We start from the raw sequence: 12,685 nt of genomic DNA on the forward strand, positions 1-12,685 counted from the left end.
TGATTTCCGGCGGGGGTGGGGAATTGGAGGAGGGTGTCTCGGTGGAGAGCCCGGTTACTAAACCGCCGAGTGGTGGCTCCCGGCCTGGGGAGCCCGTGCTCTGCGTCCAGCCCGGGACCCCCCCCGGGACTCCGGGGTCACTTCTGAGGGTACCCGAGGCCACTGCCGCGGAGCCGAGACCCTCCGGAGGGTGATTAAACCAGGCCGAGTCCTGCGCACGTGGGGACAGGCTTGCTGGGTGGGTGAGAACCATGACTTTGGAGCTTGCACCGTGGATTCTGACAGGCAGGATGGGCCAGAGTTGGAGGATTTAATCCCAGCTGCTTGGGCAGAGTCTGTACTCTGGTGCTCTCTCTTTTCCTCCTCAGAGGCTTGGTCTACGCTACCTGACTCCCCTTCCCATTCTCTAGTCAACCCTTCCAGGTTGGTTTTGTCCTTATGGTGAAGGTCAACAATGACCTTCATTTGACCGCACACAGGTGACCCTGCCTTTTTTTTTTTTTTTTTCCAGTTTTTGGCTGGGGCCGGGTTTGAACCCACCACCTCCTGTATATGGGGCTGGGCCCTACTCCTTGAGCCACGCACGCTGCCCAGTGGCCCTGCTTTCTTTCCCTAGTTTTTGAGACACTGGATTGCTCTGTTTGTGTTTGTTTTTGAACCTCGACCCTGGGAATACTCTCTCCAACTGATCCCGTTCAGACTCAGGGCTTTAAATGCTACACACTTGCCCTCGACTCCCAAATCTAGAAGCACAGCTGTGCCTTGCCAGCTGATAGCCTGAATTCAATTGCCTACACGACATTCTTTCTTAGATTTCTAGTAAGAGTCTTAAGCTAACAAGTCTGAAATGAGACAACTGGCATGTGCCCCTACAGATTCTCTTCCACCAGTTTTTTTTTAATTCATTTATTCATATTTATTCAGCATGTATATGATAAGGGTTCTTCTAAGTACTTGAGATACAGCAGGAAACAGAAAACAAGATCCTGCCCTCATGGAGCTTCTATTCCAGTTGGGGGATGTTATATGGGTTGAATTGTGTCCCTGAAAAATTATTATGTTAAAGTCCTAATCCCCCGTGTCTTGGAATGTCAACTTATTTGGGAAAGGGTGGTTGCAAAGGTAGTTCGTTAAAATGAGGTCATCCTGGATAGTGTGGGCTCCTAGTCCAGTATAACTGATGTCCTTATAAAAAGGAGAAATTTGGACCCACGGATTGCACACTGGGAGAACAGCGAATAAGGTGAAGGTAGAGATTGGGTGGATGCTTCTAGAAGCCAAAGACCTCTACAAGCAGTGATAACCGGCAAACCCCTGGGAGGCGAAGTGAGAGGCATGGGACGGATTCTGTCTCATAGCCCTCAGCATGAAGGTCCTGACACCTTGATCTTGAACTTCTAGTCCCCAGACGGTGAGAACAATAATTTTCTGTTTTCTAAGCCCCACAGTTTGTGGTTCTTTGTGACAGCAGCCTTTGCACACTCATACGGGTAGGGAGAGACAGTATGTAAACAGGTAAAGATTATGTCAAACAAGAAAAATAAAGCAGTCTGGGGGAGATAGGAAGCCCTGCGAAGGAGTGAAGTTATTTTACATATGGTGGTTAGGGACGGCCTCACTGATTGACACCTGAGCAGAGACCCGGGGCCTAAAGGAGCCATGTGGATATTTGGGAGAAGAGTATTTCAATGAAAGAGAAGGGCAAGAAAAGAGATCCCGAGGTGGGAACCTGGGCTTACACTCAATACAAACCCCCCAGGAGGTATCCTGGATCCTCTCCTTCCCCCAGATCTACATTTAATTCAACAAACAGCAAGTTCCGTTGTCTCTACCTCAAAATATATCAATATTCAGCCACTTCTCCCTGCCTCCACTGCCATCACCTGCTGTATGCTATCCTCACCTTTTGCTTGGATTATTTTAGAAACTTCGTAATTAGAAACCTCATCACATCTCTCTCTGCTTGGGTTTTGTGTTTTTTTTTTTTTTTTTTGAGACAGAGTCTCACTATGTCGCCCTCAGAGTGCTGTGGCATCACAGCTCACAGCAACCTCAAACTCTTGGATTTAAGCGATTCTCTTGCCTCAGCCTCCCAAGTAGCTGGGGTTACAGGCACCTGCCACAATGCCTGGCTTGGTTTTGTTCACATTCATACCTCAGAGTCACAGCCCCTTCTGCGCTGGCCCATCCTTGAGTGCCCTGCCCACCACTGTTCCCCCTGGTCTCTCTGCTGTAGCCACATTGGTCTGCTTTCTGGAGGTGAACAGGCCAAGCCTGCTTCCACCTTGGGTTCCTTGTACAGGCTGTTCCTTCCGCTTCCCTTTCCCCAGCTCTTCATGGAGCTTAGTCCTTTCTGTTCTTCAGACCTTGGCTCAGAGGATACCTGGTCATTTCTCCAGACTGAAGAGTCACAGGGCATCAGTCTTTGCTTGGAGGTTGGAAGATGACCAGGATGTGTGCCCTAAGGTACAGCACCACCAGGTAATTAATTTCAGGTAGGCTTCATGTACAAGTTGAGAATTCTGGACTGCTTTGTCTTTTGGAGTCAACTATGGAGACTATTAACAGCTAATTGTTATTGATTCCTAAAATGATCCTGTGAGGCGGTCAGCGTCCCTTTTATAGAAGAAGAAGCCACGCTCTCAAAGTGGTTAAGTGGTTTGCCTAAAGGCACACAGCTGGTAAAGGCCACAAGCAGAGGCAAACTTTGGTTTATTTGATGCTGAAACTCAGGCTCTTCCTACTCTACTAAGTGGATTAATGGTCCTGTATCCTTCTCTGTCACTCATGCCTTAGATGCCAAGAACATTTAATGTAGGAGAAAGAGGCTGAAAGGTCAAATGAGTGTATCCTTGATTTTTAAACAGAAGGGATATTCCAAATACCATCTGTTCTTGGTCTCTCTTCTGATGGCAGAAAGTGATATCTGTCAGTGAATGATCAAGGTGTTAAATATTAGCAAATAGTACTTGCAAGGACTGAGAATATCTTACATTTATGAAGGATGTAGTGTGTGCTAGACACTGCTAAGCCCATCCAGACTTTGTCTGTTTTCTCATATAACAACTCTGGAAGGATATGCTGCTATGAGTCTTGCTTTATAGGTGGGGAAACTTAGGCTCAGAAGCAAAGTCACATGCTTATGATCACACAGCCTGGATGTGGAAGAGCTGGAGTTTGTGTTCTGAGGATCTGGCTCCCATGTGTTAACTCATTCACTGATAATGAAACAGAAGATTCTAGAAAGAAGCATCTGTTACTCTCTGTCATAATGGATTAAGTGTGATTCTGCTCAAAGGCAAGGGGACAGATGATATGAGCTCTTAAGATGATTCTCTTTTAAGACAATTCTATTTTTCTTGAATGAAATGTCAGGACATCCTTTTTCCAGAACCAATGCACCCTCTTAACAATGACTTTGAGAGACAAAGGGCTTTGTCTGGTTTATATGTCGGTCCATGGCCTCCGTACTTCTTCTAATCCTTATTCAAAATATGCCACCCTGCCTCTCTCATGAGGTTATGGTTTTGGTGTGAGCCAATCAAAATACTCAAGAAAAGCCCTTAAAGCATGAAGATTTTCTCATTCTGACGGTTGTAATAAGAACTGAAAATGGCAGCAGCTGATTCAAACTTCAATGTAGATTTTAGTAAAAGTGACATATTTTACATACTAATTATCTATTGCCACAAACCACTCCAGAACTCTGTGCTTTAAGACAATAAGCATTTGCTCAGCTTGTGTTGAGTGGGTGATTTAGGCTGGGCTCAGCAGGGAGGTTCTTCTGTTCTGTGCTGGACTCCACACAAGTCTGGGAGTTGGCTGCCTGGTGTCTGATCAAGAATGGCATTGACTGGCATTATCAGCTCTTTACCACACGTCTTTGACACCCCTGCCCCCCACCATATTCTTGTGGCCTGATAGAGATATAACAGTAAGCAAACCAAATTGTAAAATAGGGAAACAGAACTGTGCATGTAATTTTAAAGTTTTTGCTTGCTTCATCTTTGCTAACATCATGTAAGCCATAGCTTAAGTCATAAGGCTGAGTGCAGAATTAGAATCAGACTGTGGATGTGTAGTAGGGCTACAGAGTTACAGTTCAAAGGGCATGGAATCAGGGGGTCAGTAATTAGGGTCACCAATACAATCAACCCATCCCATGTCATAGTTGCATATGAATGCATTCTCAGCATGGGTTTGAATGTGTACCTTCCTGGTGGTATTCACATACCTCAGTTGCCAGACCAAGATATATTGTGTTTCCCCAATTTAAGGGATGTGTGTCTAGTGAGAGTCTTGTGAGTCTTTATTTGGGTGTATCTGGGAAGAATTTCACAAAGCATGGCTTCCAAGGACATGACATCATAAAGAACTGTCTTGTGTTAAATCAGAGTGCACATGGCTTGTGCAAAGGGGAAATGGAGTATTTCAGTAAACAATAAAATTTAATAAGAAATAGGCAGATGGCAACCACTGGAAAAGCCTCCAATAAATTACTAATTAAGATCCATGCATAAAACACTACCTACTTTTTAAATAAGCATGGTCTGAGGATGTTCCCAAATTCTCTTGTGGGTTTCATAGGAGTTTAATTATCTGTCAGTTATTAGCCCAACAGTTAGGATTCTTTGCTGCCAGAATGCAGGCAGGTATTCAGAATTCTCTGATCCCTTGAGGGGTGTGTATTTTTTCCAAAGCAGCAACAGCAAAAAAATACACACCCTACCACTCCCTCCACACTTCCAATCAGAGGATTGGAAGTGTGAAGTCAGAACATGTTGGTGCCCCTGGCTCTCTTCTTACCAAGTTGCCTGAAGCGCTGGCTCTGGTCAGGCCATCCCCTCTGTACAGACACCTTCTCTGGATGCAGGTTACCACTCCCTCCACTTGCCTTTCAGACCTATCATGGTACCAGCTTTCCAGTGTTGCAAGCCCAAGGGTATTGCATTATCCTCTGTTGGTTTTCTTAAATACTGACCACACCTGCTTTGTGCTTAATTCCTTCCCCAGACTTTGATACACTCCCATTTTGCAGATGAGGAAACTGAGCTTCAACAGCAGCCCTGTCACTACTGGGTAGGGGAATCTTCATCCCGGGTCTCAGCTCAGATACTATCTCCCCAGGGAGGCCTTCCCTGCTGTCCTTCCTAAATAGTCTCCTGTGACAGGTCCCACAAGACCTCCCACAAGTCTGATGACTAACTCAGAGGAATAGGTAAGACTGAGCATTTAGTCATACTCATGGCTAAAATTAATAAGACCCAAAGCAAAATCAGCCAAAGGAAGAGGAACATGGGGCAGAGAGTCTTCATGTTTCCTAGAATCTTCTTTTCCCGGTGAGTCACACAGGATGTGCTTACATCCCCCAACTCGTAATGACACATGTGAAATGTTGTGTGTTGAGGAAGCTCCTTAGAGTAGTGATTTTCAACCGGTATGCCATGAAAATTTTAAAGATCATTAAATTATTTTTGAGAGAAGTTTAAAGCACAGTAAGTATATACGTTTTCTTACTCTTTTTTTGATCAACATAATTTAAATGTGTCATGGAAGTTAGATTCAAGTGTGCTGTGAGATAAAAAAGGTTGAAAAATACTGCCTTAGAAACTCAGTGGTGGCTATTTTTTTTTCCAGTTTTTGGCCAGGGCTAGGTTTGAACCCACCACCTCTGGCATATGGAGCTGGTGCCCTACTCCTTTGAGCCACAGGCACTGCCCACTGGCAGGGTTTTTATTGAGAGCTGGTTATGTAAGTATTCTCTGCCTGGCATGTATGGAAACTCCAGACCCCAAAGAAAAGCAAGTATTTGGAATAAAGTACATTGTTAGCACTAACTGTTTAGGTGCAGGGGGCCACTCTCATCATCTGGGGAAAGTTTACAATCTAGGTCACCGTTCAGAACACGTGGTTATTCAACACCAAGCCTATAAAAAGTGGCTCTTTGTTCTAAGGATGCCTCTGAGCCAGAAAGGAGCTTGAAATTATCACTGAACTTGGGGTGGGGTGGGGGGGAAGTCTTCTCTTTTCTCTGGGTTCAAAACCAAAAAAAGCTGCATGGTCAGCGTTTTTACTGAGCTTGCTTTGCAAGGTGAACACCATGTGGACTTCACCTGTTTATTTCTTTGTCATTTATATACCCTACTAAAATTACAGCTATGCAAAGAGTCTCTCATATTCCCATGACTGAGTACAGAGCTGGGAACGGCTCTCATCCAATATTGATTGAAAGTGTGAATGGATGAACTGTACATTCCCTTACACGGAACTTATCACACCATCAGGCAAATAGTGTGGATTCTCCACCAGATCAGTCTCCCTACCAGACCTTAACTCTGGGGGAGCGCAAATCATGTGGTAATGTGGGTGTGGCCCTAGCAAGTCAGTCAAGGCTTGTCAAATAATGGATAAATGAAACGGGGAGTAAATATGAACCCAGGCATAGTATATCAGCTTTTGGAACGTGTTTTGATGAAAAAGTAAAGCAACATTTCTCAGAGTCCTTAGGGAGTCTCTTTTATATTTAGGCCACTTTGCCTCTGGGTTTTAGACATCCAGGACGATTAATTTTCTTCAGTCCCTTGCAGCCTGCGTTAAATTCAGACACCTGGCTGATTTTTTCCCTAAAACTTTGGCTGTTTATCTTGTGAGACTGGTTCCTCCATTAGAGCTCACACCCCATCTGTTCTGCTCTCCAAATATGTCTTTGTGAGACTTATTAGAGTCTGCCTCTAGAATCTTAGTTTTCAGATGATTCTCCCATTTATTATAACGACCATTCTGTCTAATTTTTATTATTACTATTTCCTGATGGACTTTCCAAATGCATTCACGCTTTTGATCTTCTAGGAGAGCAAAAGGAAAATAGAATAATAAAAATCCGTAACAGCTTTAATAAGTCAATCTGTCCTTTGCTGTCATGGAACCAAGCTTCCATTTCACTGTTCAAGAACTCATCAGATGAAATGACCTCCTTGTCAAGAAAAATTACTCCATATGGTAATGTAATCATGAAGGAGAAACATTATTTTTCTATATATTATTCCCTGCAGAAGTTGTGGTGAGAGAAAGCCATCGTATTAAAAATATCTCGGATGCCGAGGTTCCCATTTGCCAGACTGATGGAGTTCATTTGCTTTATAGGGGAGGCAAACTTGGTTCTCATTGGCAGTGTTTTATTTTAAGGGCTCATTAGGCAATTGTACATTACGCTGGAACACCTGTGGAAGTGTAGATTATATCTACATGAATATAAATGCATTTCTTACGACTCAACGCTATTACGGTCAGTAACAGATGCCTTTTTTAAGAACAGGCACTTAAAAAGAAGTGTATATGGGCACATCCACCCATCTTCCATAAGACGTTAGTGGCAACGTTGTGTGTTTTTTCAAATTTAAGGAGTCAGTGGAAGGAGAGAGGAAAGCATCTCCACTCCATTAAGCATCCCCTTCTTTTAAAAGTGCGACACTTGTCAGAAAAACAAATATGTTTAACTAGCATTTACGTAATGAAGCCTCTCTGAGAACCGCATTTACGGTGGAAGGAAAATATTTTTCTTCATCTTGGTAAAGGCAGAAAGACGATTTAGCCAATGTTGAGTTGAGCTGGGAGCCCTCCTGTCTTATGAATAATTCAGCGCGCTCCCACTTCAGTAATGCAGGGTGGCTGTCTACTGTTGGTGGGGATCAGAGAGGAGGTGGAAAGATCTTTACCTGTTCAGGAAAAGAGCTGAGTGCAGGGAGAAATCCCTTTGGACTATATTAAAGGTTCGTGGCATTAGGAAGGTTGAGAACCACTGCTTTATAGGATTCTGTAAAGATAAAGTGAACAAATACATGTGAAGTTCTTAGGATAGCTTTTGGTATGGCCTGAGTGTTCTGCTTAGCTACTGTTGAATAATAAACCAAATTAGAGCAAGCATGGTGGCTTAAGTAGCAGTAACAATATTATTTATGAGTCTGGGGGTCGGCTGGTCTGGGGGAGCTTGGCTTGGAACCTCTCCCATGCTGGTAGCAAGCAGTTGGAGCTGGGCTCAACTTGAAAGGCTTCTTCACTCCCAGGTCTGGAGCCAGGGCTGGGAAGACTCAAATGACTGAGGGTTGGGATACCTGGACTCATTGGGCATCGTTCTCTGTGTGCTTTCTGGATGGTCTGTCTAGCATGTGGCCTCAGGGTCATCAAATGTCATACACAGCAACTAAGGGCTCTAAGAACAAGTGTTCTAAGAGAGCCCAGGGGAAGCCATGTGACCTGTTATGACAGGTGATCCCGCTCCTGAGGGTGCAAAAGTTGCTCCTCGAGGAGGTGTTAGGAAACATTTCTCTTTTTTATAGATAAAACCACAGATGTACATATAGTACAAGAACTGTATATGACAATATCATGGAAGTGGGGACGTGATTAGGAAAAAAGGCCAAAATTAATTATTATTACCTCTCTTTGGGGAGGTGATAATAATAATAATAAAAGGCCGAGAAACAGTGATCTGGCCTTAGAAGTCCCGTAGTGTCATTTTGGCTATAGTCTATGCATCCGAAGCCATCATAAGCCTGCCTGGATTCCAGGAGGGGGGTCCCAGTCCCCACCTCTCCGTGGGAAGGCTGTCAAAGAATCTGCTGGCATATTTAAATCCACCAGAGTGAAAAATCTGCAGATTCCTGAAATTACGGAGCTCCATCAGGTGTACAGTTATACTAAGCAAACTGTGGAAGGAGAGGGGCAAGAGAGAAAGATGGAGAACCCACCGCCTCCAGCCTTTTTGGAATGGTATTTAATGCATTTGTGAGGGCAGAGCCCTCATGATCTAAACACCTCCTTTTAGGCCCCACGTCCCAGCATAGTTGCTTGCAGAAGTAAGTTTCCAATGTGCTTTTGGGGGGCACTTTCAAACCACAGCCTTGTGTGTGTATGGGAAACAGAAACCAAGTCGGCGTATGTTGAGCACAGAGAGCTGGGGGGTTACCTGGCTGACCTAGACAAAGCCCTCACCTTGGCCAGCTGGCTTCTCCCTCCTCAGGCAGGAATCAGAGACCCAAGTATCATAGGAGACAGAGTTGTGACAAGTGCTGTGCTCAAGGTACAAGGTGGTGACCGGGCAGAGACCTCAGACATCAGGGCTGAAGTTGAAATGGGTCAAGCCATCCGTTCGTTCATTAGTTATTCATCCATTTGCCCGTTCTGTTTTTATTCTGTGCACTATTCTAAGTGGTACGGGTAAGGGAGTGTATGTGAGAGGCAAGACTCTAAGAAGAGCTTACATTCTATCTGGGACTGCAGGGAGGGAAGCAGGCAGGGAGATACCAGGAATACCCATGGCCATCCAGCGACCACAAGCCCTTGGTATAGCTCATGAAACTCATCTTTGATTCCAAGGAGAAGGATGGGAAGGAGACGCGGCCTGCTCTGAATTCAGTACTGTCGACCCAGACTTCATGCACACCTTGTCTCCATCCTTGGAGAGGACCTGGGAGGGTTGGGACAGCTGCTGTGGCCCTCAGTGAGGCGCGTCTCACCAGATCACTGGTGAGCTGGAATCATCTGAAGCTTTTCCCTTGCAGGAGGAACTACTCAAGCAAGAATCTGCAAAGGTGTTTCTGACGTGGTATTGCCACTAGGGAGACATGAAGCTGAAAGGAACCGTAAACTATCAGTAACAGAAAACAAACTTTGGGCGGCGCTGTGGCTCAGTGAGTAGGGCGCCGGCCCCATATGCCGAGGGTGGCGGGTTCAAACCCGGCCCCGGCCAAACTGCAACCAAAAAATAGCCGGGCGTTGTGGCGGGCGCCTGTAGTCCCAGCTACTCGGGAGGCTGAGGCAAGAGAATCGCTTGAGCCCAGGAGTTGGAGGTTGCTGTGAGCTGTGTGAGGCCACGGCACTCTACCCGAGGGCCATAAAGTGAGACTCTGTCTCTACAAAAAAAAAAAAAAAACAGAAAACAAACTTTACTTTAGAAAAAGGCCTGGAAGTTTTGTAAAAAAGGCAGCACACATCTCGCCATTGACCCAGAAACTCTACTGCTTGATACCTACCCAAGAGAAATGCAAATACAGATCTGCTGACAGACTTGTACAAGAATGTTCATAGCAGCTTTAATTATGACAGCAACCAACAGGAATCAGCCCAGCTATCCATCAGCAAGAGAATGGGTAAACAGGTCGTGATGTATTTACAGAAAGAAAGCCTAGTCAGGAAGAAAAAGGAACGTGTTCCCGATGCAGACAACAACTTAGATGAATATTGTAAACCTTGTGCCCAGTGAAAAAAGCCATATGGAGGAGGGGATGTAGTTATAATTTTCTATTTACCAAGTTCTGGAGTGGTCAAGCTAATCGGTGTTAAGAAAAAAAAGCAGCAGAGGGGCTGTCCGTGGGAAGGGAAGCAGGGTTTGACTTAGCAGGGCCACGAGGGAACCTTCTCAGAGAGGGTAACATTCTGCATTTTGGTAGGATTTTGGGTTATACAGGTGCATACATTTATCAAAGCTCACCAAAGGGTACACTTAAGATTTGTGTATTTCATTTTTGGTAGATTTCACCTCCATCAAAAGAAAGTTCTAGCTCTAGTTAATGATATGTATGCCGAAGTGTTTGGAGTAAAATGTACTGATGTCTGCAACTTTGAAACGCGTAACACAATGAGGAGGGAAGGATGGATATGCAACAGACAAGGCCAGTGAAATGTTAACCATAGAATCAAAGGGGTGGGTCTATACGCGAGGGTTTACTATGATTTCTTTCCATTTTTCTTTATGTTTGAGTATTTTCATAATAAAATAATTATTGCTGTATGATAAACCATCTAAGGGGTTGGTGCCTTAAAACAACAGCTGGTTATTGTTTCTCAGAGTTCTGTGGTTTGGCTCATGGTTATTTGGGTTCATGAGTAGTTAACTAAGGGTGGCGGGAAGGTACAAAATAGTCACACCTGCCTGGTATTGATGCTGGCCGTCACCTGGGAACTCAGTGGAGGCTGTTCTCCAGGGGCCTTGGTTCTCTTCCATGAGGGACTCTTCAAGTGGCTACTTTGGCGTCCTCACAGCATGGCGGCTGGGTTCAAAATAAAAGAAGCAACAATTAGTCTCCTTTTGACCTGGACTGGGAAATCACCCGGGGTTTACTTTGCTACATTCAAGGGGCGGGAACAGAGTCTACCCTTCAACAGGAGGAGTGACAAGAGTGTGCAGGCTTATTTAATCTACCAAAAACATTTTAACCAGCCATTCTGTATTATGTTCATATAGAAATTGTTATAAAGTCACTATCAAATTTAGAGTCAATGGAGGGGAATGTAGTAAAACTGAGAAAAAAGATCGTGAAGATGTATTAGGAAGGTAATTGATAACAATGTTACCGTTATGTCGTTTTCTAAATTTTTCTGTATTTTGTGTTATTTGCCAACTTTTAAAAATGGCCTGTAATCATTGTTACAATTTCTTTTTTCATACTAGACAAATATTTACTTCCAAATCATATTTTTAATTTGTAAGTTTTAATTCTTTTTCCTTTTAAGTCTCTCAAATTGTATGTTTATACTTCACAAATTTGGATTCACCTCTAGCAAGGGTAAAATATTAATTTTTTTTTTTTAAATTTGAGACAGAGTCTCACTATGTCACTCTTGGTAGAGTGCTGTGACATCTCAGCTCACAGCAACCTCAAACTCTTGGGCTTAAGCAATTCTCTTGCCTCAGCCTCCCAAGTAGCTGGGACTACAGGTGCCCGCCACAACACCTGGCTATTTTTTGTTGCAGTTGTCATTGTTGTTTAGCTGGCCTGGGCGGGGTTTGAACCTGCCACCCTCAGTGTATGTGGCTGGCACTGTAACCACTGTGCTACGGGTACCCAGCCTAAAATATTAATTTCATTTCTCTACTATAGAGGAGCTATAAATTCTTTTCCCTAGGCCTGTGTATAACTTAAGTCAAAGGACCACAATACCCTGTTTCCCCAAAAATAGGACAGTATCGTATTTTAAGGTGTGCTCCCAAAGATGCGCTAGGTCTTATTTTCAGGGGACGTCTTATCTTTCCTGCAAGTAGGTCTTATTTTCAGAGGATGTCTTATTTTCGGGGAAACAGGGTAGGACCACATCTAGAGACAATTCCAGCCTTTTCCAAGTTGGCATGCCTCACAGAGGATACTTCCTGCTTTTCAGGTAGCGAATTTCCTACTTGAATTATTAGTGCTGCATTCCAAGCTTATGGTCTGAGTAGGTGTTTCAGTTTTAGATCCGAGTACTGCAGCATAGCTTAGAGGCGTTAGGACCTTACCTCCAGATTTGCCTGGGACCATTTTGGTTTGGTACCTGTTGTTTCAATGTCATTGTGTTATTTACTCTTTGAAAGAGGGAAGTTCATAATATGGCAGTTTGTTCAGGAAACTTTGTTCAGCAGTTTCCTTAATCCAGTGGATGGCTGGGCACGATGGCTCACGTTTGTAATCCTAATACTCTGTGAGGCTGAGGCAGGTGGATTGCTAGAGCTCAGGAGTTCAAGACCAGCCTGAGGAATGAGAACCTGTATCTAAAAAAAATAGCCAGGTGTAGTAGTAGGTGCCTGTAGTCTCAGCTACTTGGGTGGCTGATGCAAGAGGTTGCTTGAGCCTAAGAAATTGATGCTGCTGTGAGCTATGTTGCCACAGCACTTTACTGAGGGCAATAAGGTGAGGCTGACTAAAAAGAGAAA

At 44.2% G+C, this 12,685-nt stretch overlaps 1 protein-coding gene across 3 annotated transcripts in view; it reads left to right on the forward strand.

Moving 5' to 3' along the window:
- Positions 1–12,685, forward strand: part of KAZN (kazrin, periplakin interacting protein) — a 1,031,394-nt gene that overhangs the window by 53,398 nt on the left and 965,311 nt on the right. The window lies entirely within an intron of this gene.

This window comes from Nycticebus coucang, chromosome 22, assembly GCF_027406575.1.
Source record: "Nycticebus coucang isolate mNycCou1 chromosome 22, mNycCou1.pri, whole genome shotgun sequence".
Classification (NCBI taxonomy): Eukaryota; Metazoa; Chordata; class Mammalia; order Primates; family Lorisidae; genus Nycticebus; species Nycticebus coucang.